The 16,199-nt window shown below is 47.8% G+C and overlaps 1 protein-coding gene and 1 non-coding gene across 2 annotated transcripts in view; both read right to left on the bottom strand.

The window, feature by feature from the left end:
* LOC139057281 (alpha-1,3-mannosyl-glycoprotein 4-beta-N-acetylglucosaminyltransferase B-like) overlaps positions 1-16,199 on the bottom strand; it is a 151,890-nt gene that overhangs the window by 124,215 nt on the left and 11,476 nt on the right. The window lies entirely within an intron of this gene.
* On the bottom strand, positions 6,763-6,835 carry TRNAS-CGA (transfer RNA serine (anticodon CGA)). The gene has a single exon. It is a non-coding gene; the product is annotated as a tRNA-Ser (tRNA).

Raw genomic sequence — 16,199 nt, forward strand, 5'->3', positions numbered from 1 at the left:
TTCATTGGGCCTTACCGAGGCGCAGAGGTTGCATCTAAAACGAACATTATTGGATTACGCACGAGCGATGATACCCGACGCAAAGCCCAATAACGTCGGTTTGTTCAGCGAAGTAAAACTGGACACTCAATATTTTTCGTCCAACGACTGTTCTTAATTTTAGTGTCATTCGCTTAAACAAAACTTAGGATAAACGAAACACTTCCTGCTGTCCCTTCGAGTTCCCTTTAAGCGGATTCTACTGCACATAGCTATTTGGCTAAGAGCATGCCAGCTATGGAGAGTGGCTACGCCAATAGTACTCGGCATCGGCTGATAGTTGTAGCTGCTAACAAGCTGCCACAAATTGTATCTGCCCCGCAGATTCTTGGCGTCTGCCGTGGCGGACGCACTCGACAACGATATACCGCGGCTATGCCTGTCGACCACGCGAAGGCAACCATACAAGAAAGAACACGAAGGCAGACAGTATGTGTCGCTCTTTGTCGTTTTGTTCACCTTCTGTCTCAAAAAGAGTAGGTGAGGAGAAAAGAGATGATGTCTTAAAAGCGAACACCACCCAGAGAGAGTTCCTCGCCGTTCAACTTTTGTTGTTGCCACCGCAACCTTACGGCAGCGCAAGCAGTGGTCAACGGTTTGTTCTTCGTGACATACGCGACACAGTCTGGCCAGTCGTCAACCTACACAAGCGGCTTTTCCCTCGTGGTTGTTTTTCCCTCGTGGTGCAGGCTGACTGCTTGACCCTCACACCGGCACGCGAATTCGCGGATTGTTAGGTTCTTCGTAAATCGGCACAATGCAAGTCACCTGGCAAGCCTTCTGCCCGGCGTTCAGCAGACCCCCGAAAATTCCTTAAAGGGCCCCTCACTAGGCCCCATAGCTAATTTTGGTTATACGCTGGAAGTTGTTACGTGTCCTCTAGGGACCATCTGCCGCAAAAAATGTTGCATGTCGGCTCAATAATAGCCGAGATAGAAATATTTCAGTTGCCACGAACCCATGATTTCAGCAGGCGGGCTCCGCTGCATAGCCAGACTCCCTCTCCACTCGCCCCGTCTAGCCTTCGCAAGCGAAATTCCTTCCCTGCGTCACGGCCGCTCGATGCAAGGCAAGGTGCTTTTGGATCGAGCGGCCGTACCTGCGTTCTCCCATGCCGGACCTCGAGGATCGCGTGACACATACGTCACGGGTCCCGCCTTCACTTTTTTTTTTCTTCTCGCTTTCTTCTTTTTCTCGGCGATGCGCACTTCCGGCGGCGGCGTTGCGCGCGAGCTGTTTCGCGCAGCGCACGATTTTGCGCGCTGTGCACAATGACACATGACTAGCGGTATAATTCAATGTTACACGAATACCGAGGCAGAACAAGCGGATCGCAGAGCATGATCACGCGCTGGAACACCGTAGAAAATGGCATAGTTTCGGTACCTGCGCACGTGACCGCACGACCGTGGCAACAAGCAGACGAAGCGAAAGTACACCTCTCTTACTTCAGTGCGAAGTAAAGCAAAAAACACGCAGACATTCCGTTCGTGTGTTTTATTATTTCTCTAAACTTCAATTCGTCGATTCAAGCAACAGATCACAAAAAAATAACAGATGGTGCCTTGAATAATTCTCGAAGTCACGTGCGACCCACGAGCGACGTCACACTGGGGGACTGGAGTACGTAGGCACCGGGATGCGAGTACGTCATCCTCCGGCTTGGAGCGCGTCGGCCGCGAGGAGAAGGAAAACAGCGTTCAGTTTGAAATTTCAGATCTTTCCGCGGTGCGTAGCGATGTAATACTTTGCAGACACGATCGTTATCACGCAAGCTCTGCGCTTGTCAGCTCAAAATGGCCAGACCTGGTGAGGGGCCCTTTAAACGTTCCTTAATTACCTAAAAAGGCGTGTATTTTGATATTATCTAGACTCTGACGCATTGCAACATTACTTTAATATCTTACGAACAAATTATTTGCAACAATAACGGTGGGAAGATTTCAAGTGTACCAAATGTCAGAAATTCTTTCAATTACGCAAAGTTTGTGCTCGACGTATCACCACAGTAAAGTTTCGTTCGTTCTCCGTCCTCACTTCACCGTTGGAACTTGAAGCTTATCGGACGATGATCGGCAGTTGTTGGTCAAACGCAGGCAGGAAACGATGAGGTCAGATGTACAAGAAATATTTATACGTGAACTTTTCTATATACATGGCAGGTAAAACAAATACATTACAAACTTGAACAATTGAGAAACAAAGTCTCACTCTTCTACTGTCTCAATGACTGTTAGAGCCCAGACTCGTTTTAACGTACATAGTACGGAGGCTCACTGATCTATCAGCAATCCTGATTTCAGCCAAGTCTGAGGGACAGCATGTCGTCCCGATTTTTATAGCCCAAATATACAAAGAAAAAAGGCGGTAAGGCCGTTGGCCCGTCCCACAGGTTCAGTTGCCAATCATAGTCAACCGTTTGTTAAGCCACAACCCACAGGGATGGGCTTACTCTTAAAAATAAACATATTGGAAAACCAAAGCTCTTTTCCTTCTTCGCCAAAACTCCGTTGCCCTCTCATTTCTCCGTAGTGAGTGACCGGCTCAGCAAAACACGCCAGGCCCGAACAAGTTATCGCTAGACCATTTCAAATCCCAACGGCGCCTAGGCTGCAAATGTCTCGGAAGCAGGGGCACCGGCACCACGAAGTGCGGCTGTACTCAAAGTTTGGCCGTCTGGGAGACGGATGACCCTCCTTGTCCTTCAAACTTATTGTCTACAAGACAAAGTTCTTTGAGTGCGTGTTTCCAAGACGCCGTCGTGCGAATGCACTCTTTACGTGTGCACCGCATTCCTACAGCGTGCACGGTAAGCTGGTCTTCGACACCACGCAGGCAGTCGCACCCAACAACAAGGCTGGCGATTACGTTCCGGACGCGTAGAGGATTAGGTCCATGCTCACTGCATGCGGCACGGAGTCAGAGTTGCTAAGTCCTTCTTAACCTCGGCGGCGCCTCCAATTAGTCAGGGACTCGGTCGCCAGACCCACAATACCTTTTGTACAGCGGTTCGTTTCAAGGCTGGTCTGTGTGACCCGTCGGCGGACTGCCAACATCGTGCGCACAATACTGACTTCCAGGAATCGGCACACGCCCGCCTGGCACCTGCCGCGACGCGTCACCTAACCCCGCGCGTTGCCTGTGACCCCACATAACACAGCAACTGTCGCCCCGCTGACATGGGGGGAAGTGAACCCCCTCTCTATACATACAGCACGTGGCCGATTCGTGAAACTTAAAAACACGAACAATCAGAGCGACCTTACAACCACTTTATTTCGTTTCCTTTGTACATTTGCACACACTATGTCTTGAAAAGGTTTTGTGCGTACTCACTGCTCTTTGGATGTTTACATTGCTCTTTTTTCTGATGTTATGGTGTTGTTATTTTTCGCCGTTAAGTACGGCATGTTAGACGTCAAATGCATTGCCTTTGACTTGGCCTTTCACTTGGCAGTCTTTCGCGGCATGATGGTTGTCTACGTGGCTACTGCTCTGCTTTGAGGAATAATCATCCCTATAGATATCTAGGCGCTTGATTGAAACTGGCGCCTTTGATTCGCTGGCATAAGTCGCGCCTTCACTGTCGTCGGCCTAACCTGATAGACAGGTATTTCAACGACCTATCTGCCGACGAATGGGCACGTCACCTGCGTCGACGTGTCGGCGGCGGCATCGTGGGCATATATCGCTGCGACCGAGCTGGGATCTCGAATCGCTGGCGCGGAATTTTGTGACATGGAGATGTCGGCGGCGCCGCGATATAAAGGGTGTTCACATAAATATCGACAAAAAAAAGTAGAAACACCACAGAAATAGGGATGGACACGGGACAAGCGCTACTCTCAACTGTTTATTCCACAATGAACGCCTCGGCGAGTATTTTTTTCGGGTACAAAGAAACAGAAGGCTCACTGACGCAGCCCTTGGCCCTCCTTTTTTACGTAAAATCCTTACTGTAACCTTCCCTTAATTTTTCATGCTACGTTTGTTCTTTGAGCTTATTAATTATGTGAAGTATGCACCAACTATAGGCTTTCAGTAACTCCTTTTCAGAATGATAACTGTGGGGTGATCGGTGGCGATAACTTTTTATAGGCCCAGACTCAAGCCACCTGTTCATCAACCGCTGAAGGACCATAAAGTTTCCCTCTCTCTCCCTCTCTCTCTCTCTCTCTCTCTTTCTCACACTCTTTTTTTTTGCTCACTCTCTCCGCACTGCCTCATTTGCACTTCCATCTGTGTACAAGACCCAGCGCGAGAAGGCAAGACATCCGAGACCAATAGTCGTTTCAGGTGCACATTCGGTTATTGCGATACAACTGGCGCAAGAGAGCGTCGTCGCCGTGAGGTATAGTTAGGTACATGGATGCCATATGCCACGCCATACTATACGACATGCGGTATATGCGGGTTATATTACGGCAGCATTCAGTCATTGAAGTTGTTCATACCAGGTCTTACATTCTTGACAAAATTATTCTTCAGAATAGAAAATCGCCACCCGCAAAAAAAAAGAAAAAAAAAGCCATGACACAAAACTACGGCAGCGCATGCCTTTTATCTTAAGTCTTCTCAGACTTAAATATTAAAAGGGCGAAACAATAAGAGCTCAAATATGAAAATTATGTGGATTAATTGGCGCGGATATGCCGTACCTCCGGGGATGCCTCCAGCATCGGCGCAGGAAAGAAGTTTGAAACATAGTCGATACGGAGAAGTGGTGATAAAGTCGCTAAGAAAGACATTAGCTTTAATTAATAAACATATATGAAATCGTACGATGGCAGGATTCAAACAAAGGACCCCTAGGACAACAGCTCGCTTTTACTTCGCCTACGTTTACTTCACTGCACTCTGCCACGGGAGCTACGAGTCTTACACATCGTATAATATTCTAATATGTTGCATCACATTCATTACTTCGCCCTTATGGTGAAACAGCGACATATTTTAATTAAGTATCTTATAATACCAGCAGCTCGTTATATGCAGCCTTACTGCTAATAACGTCAGTAAATCTTGCTCCGCGTCATAATGCCGATACTGGCAGGTACGGCATCTGGACACAGACTTTAATGTCAAATGAAATAATCATAAATGTTTCCGAACTTTCATTCGTACTTGCGGAGTGTATTTTACGTATGAGAAGCGTGTGGTAGCTGCTGCAACTTGGCCTCGCTTTTTTTTCCCCTCTCCTTCGTGTGCTGTGGCGTTGTGTGCAGTGTGGAATAACGGAACTCAGCCTATTCCTGCGTCTTTGATTGGTTCCCGATACGTGACACGATGTAACGTCAGCTGCAAAGAGTAAGCAAGCCTGTGGAGCCTGTATGTGCGTGCGTGTGTGCGTGCAGCAGGCGCACAAAGGAAAGGGAAATCGGGAACGGTGCAGGCGCCATTCTAGCACGCGTGATCGACTCCATGCGTGCATCTTAGGACGCACGCGAGAACACAGGCAACATCTGGTTACACACACGCTATGTTAACTGGCCACCGCGCCGATGGCCCCGGTATCCTGGCGGTGCTCAGGCAATGGGTAAGCACGTACAGAAGGCAGGCTAAGTGTGTTCGTGGCGATCATAATCAAAAGCAGCAAGAAAAGAAAACATTTTTTTTAATGACGCAGATAGATTCCACACCAAGTGAGAATGAACGTTGTGCGAAACAAATGGCGACATGACGCATTGTTCCTGTGTTATCGTCAACACTTGTTGACGCCTATAATGTCAAGCCTTCGTCCCAGCTCCGCCTTGCGCTATGGCAATGTTTGCTGACGGCGGACTTCGCTACGTCATCATCTTGTGCAGCCGTCGCATGGCTGCTGCTGCCAGGCCGCCGCATGCAGCCATCACAGCGAGACACGCGGGTGAGCGTGAACTTTGCTGCAAAGGCGAACGTCTCCCTTTTGTCGTGCGCACAAAACTCGCTGCACCGGGCGTGTCCACTATGACGCCGACCTGAGCCGACACCGAAAGCGGTGCAAGATCACAGTACTCGCGGACGACTTTCTGCAGCATCGAAGGACGGAGGCAAAGCGCGCAAAGAACCACATAGTCTGACGCACGTTATTCTTAGAAGCAAAAAAACAGAAAGCACATCTTGACAGCAAAACATGACAAAATACACCGCTGAGTGAACGTTAAATCTGACACGACAACACAACCCACACGACGGGACAGGTTTCGTTAGTCCCGTCGAACGTCTGTGCTGCTTCACCAGTTAACCGTAAACCAACTACATAGCCCGACTCAGAACCCTCGTCCTGTTAAGTTTCACTTGATTTTCTGCTTTTTTTTTTTCTGCGCGTTTGGCCAAATGCGAAGACGTCGTAAGTCGTAACTTCTGCATAAGCTACGCCCCTGTAGCTTTCGCTTCACTGAAAGTTGTCCGCGAGTATAGCTGCCACAAGAGAAGTGTGTGCGAAATTGGAGCGCTCTCTCTTATGAGGCATATTGACATATGCGACGCAATATATATATATATATATATATATATATATATATATATATATATATATATATATATATATATATATATATATATATATATATATATAAACGACAAGAAAGGGGGTTAACCGAGGGGCCCGATTTTTATTAGTAATATCATGAGAAGGCAACAAACACTGACACCAAGGACCACATAGGGGAAATTACTTGTGCTTAATAAATGGAATGAAGGAACGATAAATTAATGGAAATTAAAGTGGATGAAAAAACAACTTGCCGCAGGTGGGAACCGAACCCACAACCTTCGCATTTCGCGTGCGATGCTCTACCAATTGAGCTACCGCGGCGCTGTTTCCCCATCCACTTTCTTGGGTATTTATGTGTGCTAGTAAACCCCGGGAGTGTTAGTCAGCGCCACCACTCACAGACCTTGGCGGCGGACGTGGAACGTCCTTGTTGCCGCAGGCGTCACGAGAACGTGAAACGTGAACGTCCCGGGGTTATACGAGCATAGTTCAACTCGAAAGCAGCCGCACGCTGCTTTCAAGTTGAACTATGCTCGTATCCTCTAGCTCCCGTTCGTAACCTCTAGCTCCCGTTCGAGCTAGAGGTTTGACGTTGATGGCCGCTCGTCATGAAAGGCTAAATGTCAGGCGTCGACGAAGGCATCAACACAAACGTCTCACACTGCGGTCCATCACCTGCTGCGCTTTACTTAGAACAGTTGACTATGTATGCTTTATCAAATAGCCTCTTCCTCTGGCTTCCTTATTGAATACGATCAGACTTTTCGATTATTTATGGGAACCAAGCGGTACCGCGAGAAAAGGGGGGTAAAGAATTAAATGGCTATAGGCTTCTCCGTGTATAGTTGTTATCAATTCCGTGTATATATACACCCTAAGAAATGAAGGATATATGTTTATTATGTTTTTTAACAAAGTGTTTGTTTCATCAACGACACAGGTGAGTCATCTTAACATCGCGAAGTGTTCTGGCACAAGTACGCGGGAGAACCTTAGAAAGGATTCGATAGATGGTAAGTTTGCTCCCTGCGTGAAAGCCGAACCCTGCTCGCTCCACCCGTATCGCAAACTCAGTTACCAAAAGCAGCGTCGGCAGGCTCGTCGAGGCACGCTCGACCTTCTGCAGCCACAGCGGCGCCTGCGGCCGTGGCGTTGCCAGATGACAAGGTGCATGCTCACAAAGATGGACGGCCGCTAGGCGACGCGGACCGATGCTTCTCTGCCGCCTTTCTTGGTGCAAACGTTTGTTTCTCCGCGTGCTCTGGCGCCGCGCCACCACCCGAAAGCGGTGCGGTAAACTCGACGAGCGTGCAGCAGCCGCGCGTTTTTTCTGGCACCGCCGTCTTTCCCCGTTTCATGGCGCTTCACTCCCCTCACTTTTAGTGCATGAAACCCATTATGTCGTGCGGTCGAAAAACATCGCAATCCTGAACGAAACATTGTAGGTGCTCCTGTAATATATCTTACATATGTTTAGAACAAAGATAAGAAAATATAACCTTCGAAAAATATATGCAGATCCCACACACTGTGGGAATCGATGCAAGCGAAGCATCGTCTGTTTGCGTTCATTGCGGTTATTTGGCAGTGATATATTCACGGCATACGACAGTCGTGACGTCATGTGAGATGTTACCTTGCCTGCTCAACTTGTGTTTGTTGTTCTTGCTCCGGTCGACGCTTTATGCGAGCCTTCGTCTTCTCGAAGTGCAGGCTTCGGCACCATTCTCGGTCGTAGCTGTATAGCTCGCAAGACTGCCTTTCTCTCTCTCTCTCTCTCTCTATTCCCTCGCTAACATTCTCCCCACCTCCTCCCTGTACTGCCGTTGCTGTTGCGGGTGAGCACCGAAACAAGCGCGGCAGCTCCTGCACTGCATTTGTGGGGGGTCACGCTTAGTTACGGCGTCCAGAGGGCACTGTGCACTTGCGACGCGGCGCAAATGTTGACACGACATGAAACAAAACACCGACAGCGCATGTCTTTTATGTTTTGGGGACATGGCCACGTCTCAACCACGTCCCGACGTGGGCGGCGTTAGCAGGGTGCAAGACCACAGCAACAGCAACAGCAGCAGTGGGAAAGTCGAAGAAAGAGGCAAAGAAAGCTTCGCTTGAAAAAATAACAAAGGCGTCTGCTACGGAATGAGCCCTCGCCATTACACTTTTAAGAGGAAGCTTTAGCTCGGGTGTTCCTATTTAAATACACGTAAAAAGGAGAATTCGTTTTTCTCGGCAACCACTGCACCGAACTTGACGAAGCTTGTTGCATTTAAAAAAAAAAAGGTAACATCTAGTGACTGTTGGTTTCAAATTTTTTATTTAGATCGTCAATTTTTTTTTTAACAAGAATAGGCAAAAATCTCAAATCTTTAGAAAACGAAACTATCAAGTTTACAACTCCGTAACTCAGCAACGAAAAGTGATATCACACTTCTGTGAATGTCATTTCACAGTACATCTAAAGCGGACAAAATTGATATGTCACACACGAATCTCAAAAAATTAAGTAATGTGTAAATACAGCTCGTGCAAAAACGTAACACACAACGTAACACAACGTAACAAATTCCCGTGATGTATAAATTGACATATTGAATTTGTCCGCTTTGAATAATCTAATGGATGCCGTTTACAGAACCGCGATATCTGTTCTTGACGGAGAGCTATTGATTTGTAAACTTCGTGCTTCTATCTTTCTCGAACTTTAGAATTTCTGAAAATTCTTTCAATAATATTCAGGCCCTATATCAATATCCCGCTTCTGACAGTTACTATAATTTAACTTTCTCTCTTAAATGCAGCAAATTTCATTAAAACAGGTCCAGGGGTTATCTCAGAAAAGCGTTTTACATGTATTTGAATAGGACTCGTCGGAATTGGGCCTGAGCAAAAGCTTCCTCTTAAAAATTAAAGTTTGTACTCTGTGGGACTCATCTTGTCCCACAGCAGTAATCGTCATCTGCCTTGCTCGCGTTTCCTTTCTTGAAAACTCTGCGCTCGTTACTTTCCTGTCGGAAATCTGTCACGCTGATAACGCGCAAGCCGTTCGTGACTAGGAAGTACCGGGCTCGCAGCGTTAAAGAAAGGAAATGCGGGCAAGAAAAATGACGATTATCGTTGTGGGACAAGATAAGCCCCAAAGGGTGTAAACATTTTTAAGAGTGATATTTTATATGCAGCGACAAATGAAATGCGACGACGCATTGTTAAGAACGGCCAGCTGCAGTGCAAGTTTGCCACCCACTTACGACTATGGCGGCAACATTCCGGGAGCGTCGCCCCAACTTCTAGCCACAGCGTGACTAAATCGACTTTGTGACGGAATGAGTTCGGCGGGCCAACTATTGTTCCCAAACTCCCCAACGCGCTACCCGGAACGGCTCCGAGTTCTACGGGGCCCCTCTGACGTCGGCTCCGGACATTCGAACATGTGTGCATTTGTGTGGGTAGACCGTCCTGCGTGGAGGCGGCTAGTTTGCGATGACGAAACGAACGTTCGCATCACCTTGTATCGGGAGAGGACCGAGTGTTTAAAAACCGCTGTTGTGCGGCTGCTCAGGACACTCTCTCTCAAGCAGTCATGTTAGACTGATGTACTTTCTCAAACAGTCATGTTAGACTGATATAAATACAGTAAATAAACCCATATTCCTCGTTCTCGATGAGAAGCAATCCTTCCTTTCATCAACGTCCCCAGCGTAGATAAGTTGGACGACGGCATGGGCCAGCTACCTTCTAATTCATGCCAGACTCCAATCTTGACAACGGATCACGAGTGATGGGACTGAGCCCCCAATCCTGACAGCATTAAAAAAAGAAAAAAAGAAAGACTCTCCAGAAATCCGTTCTACGGGACTCCACAGCGAACAACTATCACAAGTTTTTTTTAACAGTGAAAGTGGTGTGATTTGAAAGTGGGCGTGCCTACATGACCGCACATGAACCGCAGCTATAATGTTACTTCCGTTGGATGCTACCGGCCATGGTCGGACGAGTGCACACTGTAATTTGTGAATGCACCTCAGATAACGCATCTCACAGAAATGCGAAGTCGCGACTCCGCCAGCCTGTATAATGCACAGTGTAAGGTGCACCGTCGTATACACTAACCGATACACAATCTCATCATGTCACGGCCGCACGGGAAACAAAGAATATGTCAGTTTTAGCTGGGCGTCCGTAGCCGCCCACGTACGCAGCGCGCGAGGTTATGGATACGTGCAGTTTTTCGCGCGACCGCAAGCGTGCGGTGCGGGTTGCGGCGATAGGCGGCTCGAGCGTAAATCGGCGCTTACCTGCCAAAACTGCTTTCTGGTTATGAGGCACACCGTAGTGGGGGACTCCGGAAATTTGGACCACCTGGGGTTCTTTAACGTGCACCTATGAATCTAAGTACGCGGGTGTTTTTGCATTTCGCCCCCATCGAAATGCGGCCGCCGTGGCTGGCATTCGATCCCGCGACCTCGTACTTAGCAGCCCAACACCATAACCACTAAACAACCACGGCGGGTTGCAAAGTCACAAAGCCGTTTGAAGCCAGAAAGAGAAGGTTGAAAGGTTGAGGCAAATCCATGCACTACCAATCACTTTCATGCTGGCTGAAGCGCCGTATCACTCGCCACTACCGTAGACAATTTAGCTCTAGAGTTCCCTCTAGTCCCTTTCGTGGGAAACTATGTTCACAATCGTCAGATCCGTGGGATGACGTGTCTGAAAGATGGCTGCTTGGACTGTTGGCAGGGGCTTATCCATATTTTTCTTAAGGCGTCAGCGAGTGACTGAGCGAGTGAGTTAGGGTGTAAGAGGGGGTGATGATGATATCTGTAGCCATCTTAGAACGTTTCTAGGGGAGGACTGCTGTTTTTTTTAATTATTCTTGGTTTATAAACATCTCGCAAGCACGAGACGGAGATGTCCAGAATTGTCCGTCTCCGACAATACAGCCACACGATGCATTAGTAACAGTTCTGGAATAGATACGTAATACACGAAAGCGGAAAATTGTAATCCACCCGACCTTAGCACGAAGCAACAAAGGAAATCCACACGGAATTCTCCGAATGAAAGCTTCGCAGTTGAAGAAAAATTCGTCCTGGTCCAGGGGCTCGAAGTCGGGACCAACGCCACCCCGCGCGCGTTGGGCCGTGTTGTGCCATTACCACAAGCCCGGATTCCGAATCTACAAGATGCAGAATTTATCCTGCGAACGCCCTTTGGACAAACCCGGGGCTGCGCCGAAAGGCACAGCGCCCTAATTCTCCCTTGACAAGTCAAGACGCTGAGCCGCCAGGCAGCGGTGTCCTGCGGAGAAGCATCGGCGAGCGACATGTCCAAACGCGCAACCAAGTGGCAGATAGCCCGGCGCCGTACCTCCTTTTGCCTGGAGGTCACCGCGCGCGCCAACTTTGAACCGGGTGGCCAGCGCGGTCGCTGGTTGGACCTCTCGGACGACCGTCGAGTGCTGGCTTTGTATTTGGCAGTTTGAGTGACTATGGTTTCTCGGGGCATTATAAGCTGCGACGCCGCCGCCTGGAAAACCGGATCCGCCGACCCACCGGGAGTTTAGTGCCGCTCTCGACTGGAGTGAGATGTGTCACGCGTTGCAATCTCGCCGGACGTCGCCGTGCGGGAACAGTCGCGGTTGCTGTGAGCTCTCGGCCCCAGTGCCGATCCGATCTTGTCCTGTGTAATGACCTGTATACAGTGTATAAAATCCCTTTCGTTATTCTCACCGACGCCTGACTCGGAGTCTTCGCTACCAACGCTCTGTCACGAAACGGGTGACGAGCGCTACGGGACCACCTCTAAGTCGTAATAGTGGTGGCAGCGGTGCAAAGTCGTAACAGCGGCGGCGCTTCTTGCAGACGCCGTTTGAGCAAGCTGTCGTGGTAGGCGAGAATATACTCATTATCGTCTGCAACAAAGTTTCCCTACTTGTGCATAGGAGGGCACGGAAAAGGCTTGCGGTTGTCTCGACGAAAGACTGGAGGGGTTCAAGAGATTCAAGACCTCACTGCAGACTTGTTGGTACTGTAGAACAGGTCGGAGCCTCCATAGTATGCACGCAGTGCTGTGGTCGCGACAGAAAGCGTAGAGTCCAGCACCTACCATTGTGACAAAGGTGCGAACAGATGAACGAGACGGTGCTGCACTGACAAGTGTATACAACCCGGACAGCGTTTTTTATACGAATAAGGTGCTTCTGTGAGTTAATGCACTGTAACGCATTAAGATTTCTTTTTTATGCTCTGAATCAGTTTGCTTCAGATTTGCATGTGGTTTTCGTATTGGTTAATCGTTCTATTGTAGGTCATGCTCATTTCTTTTTTAATGCTTGAGTGAACAGCACCTATACCCTCTGGCAAAGGGATTGGTACGCTTTAATACAACATATTTTTGTAAGTTACCGTATATGCTTGTATTTGCTATATTTTTGTAATTCACCAGCAGCCTTATAGAGTAATTTTAAGTGTCGGGCGGGCGCGTAGTTGGATGGCATTTTTTTAACATCTTGCCGGATTCATTTCTTTTCTTTTTTTTTTCCAGCCGGAAAAATGGGCAGGCCATTAGCATCTCGCTCAAAAGATTCCATTTCGATCCATGTTATAATTGCCTACTACTTCTTGACACCTTGACTATTCGAATTAGAATTTACGAGCATCATCAGCATCATCATCATCAGCCTGGTTACACCCACTGCAGGGCAAAGGCCTCTCCCATACTTCTCCAACTACCCCGGTAATGTACTACTTGTGGCCATGTTGTCCCAGCAAACTTCTTAATCTCATCCGCCCACCTAACTTTCTGCCGTCCCCTGCTACGCTTCCCTTCTCTTGGAATCCAGTCCGTAACCATTAATGACCATCGGTTATCTTCCCCCTCATTACATGTCCTGCCCACGCCCATTTCTTTTTCTTGATTTCAACTAAGATGTCATTAACTCGCATTTGTTCCCTCACCCAATCTGCTCTTATCCCTTTTTACGAATTTACGTGCAAGATAATCATAACTGATTATGACCAAGAAAAATACATCTGGAGGTTCCTTAACTCGAGTGCGAATAGGTATTTGGTTTTGTTCGAGTAGTATGATCGATCTCCTTCTTAAAAATCTTGGCGCACAGTGATTGGGGCATGCTATACTGGCTATTTCAATAAGGATTACATATCGTATGGATGACTTCGACGCTGTCGTTTTACTTATTTACTCATTGCCTTTAGTTCTCTAGATCGTTTCGAGGTATATGCGTAACTTACTAATCAACGCGAAACGATATGCACAGCAAACCTGTGAAATGTACAATTAAGTAAAATAAGGTGCATACAATATTGAGGGGAAAACGCGACAGTTTTCCTAAACGTGAAGGCAAGTTACACCTTAGGGTTACTTAAGCACGTCGCCATTTGCAAACTTTGACAAGTTGCATCTCCGCTCATATAAAATTAAGGAACTAAACAAGAACTGCTAAACCAGAACGTGCCATCAAACAACTTTTAATAACGGCAAAACAATGAAGAATCCCAAAATTTAACTATAAATATTCAGCACTGCCATGTAGTGTCTGGACAGCTTAAAAGCTGAATTCAACTTAAGACTTCCTATAGATTTAAAGTACTTTCGATGGTTTGCAGGTTCACAGTAGAACTGGGATACATAATAATACTTAATGACGTTATGTATTGCACTGCATATTTATTTACAAATACTGCAGCCCGGAATGGCTATTGCAGGATAATTCTTACACACTCAGTGGTGTTGCGCGACTGATCAAGCCAAAACAATAAACACAACGATTAAAATACTACCAAACTAAAATAACACTTTTGTACTATTCCTAACGAAATTCATGAGTGAAGTGGATGCGGACTCCTTTCGGCTAACTGCTCCGACAACGCCGTCAGGGAGTGTGTTACATTCCCGCGTTCTGTAAAAAATGTTCTTCAATCGTTCTAATGAAATCTTAATTCGCGACTTCTATGCTTATTGCACACTATGCAGTGCCATTTAGCAGTTGTTAACAAAACGATCAAGTTATTCACGATGGCGAGTTTGACCTTAGCAATTGATACTTCCAGCAAGCAACGTGGAGAAGCTTGCTACAATGCCCAACTCGGCACAAGAGATGCCACGGTACCCACGCACATACCAGCAGCGATTCCCATCAGGGTGCCAAACATGGGAAAAAGTATTCGGTTACGCTCCGCGCATACCAGTCACGGCGGCTAATGAAGAGGCGCGGCTGTGAGCGCCCTCCAACAAAGCGAGGTAGGTTACAAAAGCTCTCTCCTTTTGTGAGAAATCATCGCGCGCCGCGTGGGAAAGAGAGCGAACGGGATCGAGCCAAGGTGCGGAAGCCGGACGTGCCTGGAGACGCCCACAGAACCTACGGCGGTGGTCCTCTTCCAGCGACACAGGGTGCTCGTGCACGGGCCGGAAAGTGCGCAGCACCGCCCCGCGCCCATTCGGCGAGCGCAGAGTGGCGAGCAGCGCACAAAGCTGATGACACCATGCAGGCAACAAAGGTCGTCCTCTCTTCTACGTCCCACAAGCTCCTCCTATTTGGCGTCAAAACGCCAGCGACTCACAAAGAGCCTCCGAGAGATTAACACACAAGAGGAAAAAACGAACGGGATGTTACGGCCCGGACGCAGCGCGTGGATACTGCGGCACAGCATGGGCCCCCCTCTCAAGCGTCAAACAAATTGACGAAGGGGATCAATAAAACTGGACACTTGGGTCAGCTGGTAATGCTTCATTTTGATACAAAATAGCGCGCACAAAAAAAAGAAAAAAAAACAGGACGGATAGATGTAGAACAACACGCACCCCCGGCGCTGGTGGTGTGTGGGTGAGTTGGTAGTTCTTCATAATCCACCACTCGTGCTAAGGGTTGTCATACCAGAATGAAATGCAAACGGGAGGAAATAAAGTCACCTCCAGGGTAACCCTCCAGGGCGGAACTAAAAGCTTAAACAGCTCCGCTGTTAACAAGCGTTACATCAATATTGACTTTATTGCCAGCTGGGTGTTGCCGTTAAAAGTACACCATACCGTACAGAGTAAACGTGTACAGACCAAATGTTTAGTTGAATTACTTAGACGACTACAGGCATGCAGCATTAAATTACGAACTACAGCCTGCCTTTGGTTATACAAGTACCATAGTGAATACTCATCTCTTTTAAGACTGCACGTCTGGGTTGCCGAGAAATACTCATTTCTCGCGGCAATCGCAATCATCTGTCAAGATAAATACGCGAGACGAGGACACGCACATGCAGTCTCCCTAAAAAATAATTAGCGTGAGTTGCCGACAACCGCAGCTTCGAAATAGCAATGCCGAGAAGCACAGGAACAAGCAGACAGCAACAAAAGTGTTGGAATGTTACCGCTGTTTAGTCTCAGAATTGCTCGATAAACGGTCATCCCTTGCATAAATGAACTGCCGTCTCAAATTTATCTAGTCGCCTTCGCTGCAGAGCAAGCCAAGTGTTTCTCCAGGCCGTCCCTTAACGCACCGTCTCGTACGAAGAGTGCGTGGGAAAGACAGCACACTATCGTATCGTATCGTAGGAAACGCCAGTAACCTGCAACACTGTGCACTGAAATTTTTCTCAGCAGGTGGGCAATCTCTCGCGCTCGCTAGCTTTTCTTAGCAGCGGCGACACCATACCGAAAAACATAA

This window comes from Dermacentor albipictus, chromosome 3 (assembly GCF_038994185.2).
Source record: "Dermacentor albipictus isolate Rhodes 1998 colony chromosome 3, USDA_Dalb.pri_finalv2, whole genome shotgun sequence".
In the NCBI taxonomy this organism is placed as follows: domain Eukaryota; kingdom Metazoa; phylum Arthropoda; class Arachnida; order Ixodida; family Ixodidae; genus Dermacentor; species Dermacentor albipictus.